Source organism: Haliaeetus albicilla, chromosome W (genome assembly GCF_947461875.1).
Source record: "Haliaeetus albicilla chromosome W, bHalAlb1.1, whole genome shotgun sequence".
In the NCBI taxonomy this organism is placed as follows: Eukaryota; Metazoa; Chordata; class Aves; order Accipitriformes; family Accipitridae; genus Haliaeetus; species Haliaeetus albicilla.
The window spans coordinates 9,424,026-9,430,025 of record NC_091515.1 but is presented as its reverse complement, the minus strand read 5'-3'; the positions used below and the strand labels follow the sequence as shown (position 1 = coordinate 9,430,025).

At 38.7% G+C, this 6,000-nt stretch overlaps 1 protein-coding gene across 11 annotated transcripts in view; it reads right to left on the bottom strand.

The window, feature by feature from the left end:
- Positions 1–438: 438 nt before the first annotated feature.
- The window catches only part of CELF4 (CUGBP Elav-like family member 4), a 730,638-nt gene continuing 725,076 nt past the window's right edge, over positions 439–6,000 (bottom strand). For 9 of the 11 annotated variants that reach the window (XM_069774870.1, XM_069774868.1, XM_069774865.1 and 6 more), the window contains exon 13: positions 439–1,366. The gene's annotated coding sequence lies outside the window, so the exon portion shown is untranslated. Of the gene's footprint in view, positions 1,367–2,647; positions 3,268–6,000 lie in introns of those variants that run through there. The other 2 variants (XM_069774861.1, XM_069774862.1) reach the window with 2 other exon arrangements.

The window sequence follows — 6,000 nt, the reverse complement described above, 5'->3', positions numbered from 1 at the left end:
TTATGTTATTTTTTTCTTTTTTAAGATTAAGGTTCTAGGCTAACCCCTTGCCCTGAAGGTTTCTAGAGCAAATATGGAAGCTACTGAAGCATAGGATGATGGGAATTTTGCAGACAGCAGATCATGAAGACATGAAGCATTTAGCTGTGTTTTGTTGTTCAAGTTAGAACTAAAGTCTGATAAAAAGACAGCTGTTTTGTTTCCCATTTACATTGTCTACAGAATCGAGTTTTGTTTTGTTTATTTTTTTAGTAGCTGGAATGCTTGCAGTTAGAAAAGCTGCCAAAATAGCCATTTCTCTCCTTTTTCTCCTTGATAAATAACAACATCCAACAACAATTGGCAGAGAGTAGGAATTTATGCTCAGTCTAAACTCTACAAAAATTACAGTTCTACAACATCTTTGTTTTTAGCATTAATGTTAAGTTCTATGTAGTATTTTTTTTATTTTTTTTATTTTTTAATGTTGTCTAATTTTTTCTATTATATAGGTATTTTAAACTTTCTTTTTTTAAAATTCTGTACAACTATTAGGATTTTAAATGGGGAGAGTTAGAAGCATTTACAAACCTTTTTTGTTTTCCTTTTAATATCAACTATCTTTTCTCTTGTCTATGCCTTTTTATGTCTTTGTTTATGTATTTATTTACTTTTTTGCTTTTCATAGATATCCATCTTACCTGCCTTTAACAGCACAATCCTTACCTATTATACAGAAAACCATATGAAAGCTTCATAGACTCTAATTAATGTATAACCAAAGAACCTCCCAAATTATCAAAGAACTATTATCTTGCTGTTTTAAAAGCATTTAAGCATATTTTTAAATTTTTTTACATATTTCATATAATCGCTCTCAAAAACTGTTTTAGGAACAGCTCAGAGAAAAGGAAAGAACTTCCATATTTTACATACAGCTACAAGTCTGCGGTAAAAAGTTTTGTCCTTTGGTCCCTATATAGCTAAGGAATGACAGATAAAGATGCTCAGTGACTGTTACCATGGTTCATGCATGGTAACTCCATCCTTGGTGGCAAACAGGCACTCCTTTGTCAGTATCCAGGTTTGCATCTCCTGTTTGAAGAAAAGCCGCTGTGGTGATATCAGTGTCTCTTCAGAAATCCTGGTTGATCTTGTTCCTGTTCTGATTTTACTTATGTATTTGTTTTCAAGCGCATGTCCTTCGAAGTCAGCAGATGTGATACTTTTCTTGAAGAAATCTTACAGTCTAAACAATCAAAGAGAGAATAAGTCTGAAGTCTTCAGCTTGATTGATATTTGCTGATATGTCAAAGGTGTAATCCAACAGTTTCCTTTTTTTAATATATATACTTTTTTCCTAAATGTGGCTCATTCAGCTGCTGCCCTAAAAAAATGAAGATCATTGCAAATTAAATCAAAAAGGGGAGGGGGAAGTAGGGAAGGTGGGGGATATTTGGGACAGGGAGGAAAAAAGACCTAAAAAATGAAAATGAAATTAAAAACAAGCCTGTTGTTTTGGGCCCAATCCTGCTCCTGTTGAAAGTAATGGGTGTTTTCTTCTCCCTTCAATTGGGACAGGATGGGGCTTCTGGTTTGGTGTTTTGCTTTTGGAGGCATTGGCTCTGATTCTGCTCCCACTCAATGTCAACAGAAAGATTCCCCTTGACTTCAGTGAGAACCGGATCAAACCCAAAGTGAGCAAGGTAGTCACGATCATGATAGAGAAAAGTACAATTGTTCCTAATAGTAATAAATCAAAATAATAGTAGGGCATGTCTACATAAATCTGTATCACTATGTATTTGCAAATAGCTGCATTTTAATTATTTTTAAGTGCCACTTTGCAATGCCAGATCACAATCTTGCTTGGTGGGCTTTTGTAGTGTGAAAGGCATCAAGAAAGAATTGGTCTACATTTTAATGGGGTGCCATCTATGACAGTGCATGAACTTTCTGTGGAGACATAGCTGCCAATAACATCTACTCCTTTGTGAATGTCAAAAAGTAGGACTTTGAACAGGTAATTTATAGGAAGTTAAATTAAAAAAGACTGTTGGAATAAACTTTTTTTTGCAAAAAAAAAAGTAAACAACATTTCTTAAATAAAAAAATTATTTAAAAAAAATATAATCATGATCCGACTAGGCTTGACATTTAAGTAGGATGCTTAATCATTAAGGATTAGCTCTTATCTCTTTCTAGCAAGCAGGTTCTTCTTATACACTTGGTGATTTATTACATCAAGAAACTTAGAAACTGCAAAAGGTCCACTCACTCTGGTGGAAAAGTGTCATGCGGAATATCAATCCATGCTGGCAGGTTTTCACACTGTTGGTTCAACAAACAGCAAACCGTACACAGCAGTCTAAACAATTACAACACCAAAAATAATAATAGAATAAAAAAAATAAAAAACACTTGTCAAGGACCCTTTTTCAGTTGTAAACAAAAAGATGCATTTTGCTTTTTGATCTGGATAGGTTTTTTTCCCACTCAAAACAATCCCTCCCTCCCCCTTAGCAATTAATTTTGGCTGGAGGTGCTGTAATATGGAACCTTAGAATTAGGAATTCTTGAAAAGATATACAATGATGCTTTTCTTGGGGTTGCTTTTTTTGGATTACTATAGTTTTCAAACTACTGTTACTATCATTACTCTTTTTGGTTTTTTGGTTTTGATTTGTTTTTTTAATTTTTAGAATGTGATTTGAAATATCCTAAGGGAAAAAAAAGGTGTCAATTGAAAAAGGCCCCCAATTCTCCAGAAAAAAAAAAAATCACAAGATTTTCAGTGCAAAAAAATTAACCACACATTTTTCTCTCTCTTTTTTCCAAATTATCTGTAGTTATAACAATCCCATTTTTTCTAAAGAATTAGGAATCCATCTTTTTTTTTCTTCTATGTGACATCTAAAGAAGCATAAAACGTTGACAAGAAATCAAACGACAAATAAAGAAACCACTGCAAGCACCAAAACCAAAACGAAAATGAGCACAGCAAAAAATTGTGGCAGCACAAAGTCAAAAAAGGCACATGTGATCATGACTGGCCAATCATCAACTGATACAACATCCAAGAAAAATGCTTCAATCACGGCACCTGCACGAAACTTGACGGCATGTCATGCAACCAATTCTTAGCTTGTTACATGACGCCATCATGTCACACTTTCAACTTTGAGTTGATTTGAACTTACGGCCTGGGGGACTGTATTCTCCACTTTCATGTCATTACGTGAACTTTTTTCCTAGCTCAGCGCGAGACTGTGGTGGATTTGACTGGCTCTTGGTTGGTTTTGTTGGAATTTGATTGAATGACAAAAGAAGAAAAGATTTTTTTATATATATATATATATATTTATATATAGTGTGGAAAAAGGGAAAGGTAGGGAAAGAAGATATATATAAAATAATAACTAAAAAAAGTTACAAACACAGCATCAGTCAAAAAGATCTAATGGATATACTTGCCATTAAAGTATAGAAAATGAAAAAAAAAGGAGATCAAAACAAACTGAACAGAAAGAAAGGATGAAGAAAAGAAAGGAAGGAAGAAAAAAAAGGATGGAGGAGGCCTAGCCAGAGACACACACATAAAACACACACTTAAATGTACACACGCAGTCAACAGTGAACAGTAACAGACCGTTATGCAGCGGCTGTTGAAGAGAGCATGCACTGAATGAATGAGCACAGACACGGATCGATTTGCAAAGTCTGGAAAATAAATACATTCACTGCCAACCAGAATGCTTTCGTTAGCACTGGTCTTTCCCGCACCACCCTCTGCATCCTGGGCTTTGCTGGACAGCTAGCCAAAGTCCTCCGGGAGCCTTTCCATTTCCTCGGATGGACTTCGGAGCTAGTACCGCTCTAATTCGATTACATCCCAAGTTTAAAATCATGGGGGGGTAATAAACCAAGAGCTGCTTTGGCTACTGAGAAAAAAAAAGAAAAGCAACTACTGCTGGTTGCTGCATGCCCATTTAGAGGTTCACAGGACGGTGGGCTCCGAAACACAGCAATGCTGGTATGGTGTAGGAAGCAGAATTGTAGGAGGACTTGGATGATACAATCGTCCCTAAATCAGCATCATTAAAAGAAGGACATTTACTCCTTTGGCATTTGGCCCTGGCTTGAATTTTAAAAAAAATGGGAAAAAAAGGAGAGAAGAGAAAGTGAGAAGAGAAGAGAAGAGAAGAGAAGAGAAGAAGAAAAAAGGAAAGAAAAAGAAAAAGAAAAAGAAGAAGATAAAAGAAACTGCCAGGGGCTGGTTGCTACAATCTCCAGAAACACCTTCCTCCTTTCCTACAAAGGAAAATGTCCCTCTATTTGCCCAGGGAATTTTGCCTCAGTAAACACCAAAAATCACTACACAGAGCAATACACTTGTCTCAGTCAGCAGCTCTGCACCCTGTTCTTCAGGTATTGCCTTTCTATCCCCTTGGCAGGGCTCATATGTCTCCTCCCAGTCTATTTCTGAAAAGTCACTGCACACGACTCAAATTTCACTTTGTGTTTGAGTGTCACAAGAATATTGTTGGCAGTTCTCATCCTGAAGTTGTGCATGCTGACTAGAGAAAATTCTTTGGGGTTTTTTTACTGTTTCTATATTTTTTCTGAGCTGAAACATGCTTTCTGGCTACAGCAGTTATGCTCAGCTGACAAGAGACAATGCTGAACTAAGCCCCGCATCTGATCACTGGCTTCAGCTCCACACTTTTCCCACAGTTGGCTGCTGTCTTGGTTGGATCCAACTCCTTCTTGATGGCCTGGCCCTAATGCCCTGCCCTTTGATGAGCTGGAAGCGTCAACCTGAGCTTCCTGGAGTTTGAGTGAAGGCAATAGAATGGTACCACGAAGGCAGATGCAGGATCTGGATCTACAGTTATTTCACAAGCCAAGAGGGAGAAAAATGTCTTTTTGAAGATGGCCCAGGGTAGAGCTGTTGTCACTTGTGTCCCTGGGTAGCCAAGGACAAGTAGTGTCAGTTGTATAGGTCCAGGCTGTGCATGAGGAAGAGGAAAAGGCTTCTAACATCCCTCTTACCCCTCAGGGCTTTCTAGTTATGTCATACCACAAGAAAAAGAGCAGGTGGGGAGGAAGGACAGCTGGCAGCACCATCATAGCAAGACTGGGCTCTTTCCTTACCTCAGCCGTGCCAGCAGCATGGGTTATGCTTTACAAGGAAAAGGGCTAACAGGCTTTGCTCCCCTGAAAGGAGCAACGAGGCAGTGAGAATGGGAGAGATCTGGTGGAACAAATAATATCCTGCTCTATCCCTGGGAACCGGCAGCAACACACATCTACTGTCTGTGGTTGGAGTATGGGATGGCACTGGCTGCACAGACAGGGGTGGCAGCACCATGGGCAATACGCATACATGTCGATGCTAGACCCAGGCAACTCTCAAGCTGAAGAGAGGTTGTTTGACATAACCCGGACTGGGGAAAACATTTTCTCTTATGGGTGTGTCCTGGTTTCAGCTGGGATAGAGTTAATTGTCTTTCTAGTAGCTGGTACAGTGCTATGTTTTTGAGTTAGGTATGAGAAGAATGTTGATAACATTGATGTTTTCAGTTGTTGCTAAGTAATGTTTAGTGTAAAGCCAAGAATTTTTCAGCTTCTCATGCCTAGCCAACATTGTTCCAGCAATTCAAAGAGGATACGTCCTATTCCCCACCTGTAAGGACCAATGTCTCAGCTATTAGGAGTGAGCGCTCCTCTGCCCAAGAGAGACAATATAGAAGGTACACACCGCGAGGTGCCCTGTGGTTTTACCTATGTGATCATGGAGAGGACATGAGGAAATGGGATGGAAAACCTACCTCGGTCCTAAATGCACGGGTATGTGAGCTGCGAGGAAAAACCACCACAAAAGGGGATTCTACCAGGAAAAATGCCGCTCCAGTTTCCAAAGAGAGGCTGATATTATTTCTGATCCTCTTGAAGAGACTCCTGAGACAATTTTACGAGAAGTGAGTACTGGATACTCTGACCAGAATTAGAGGGGCCCTG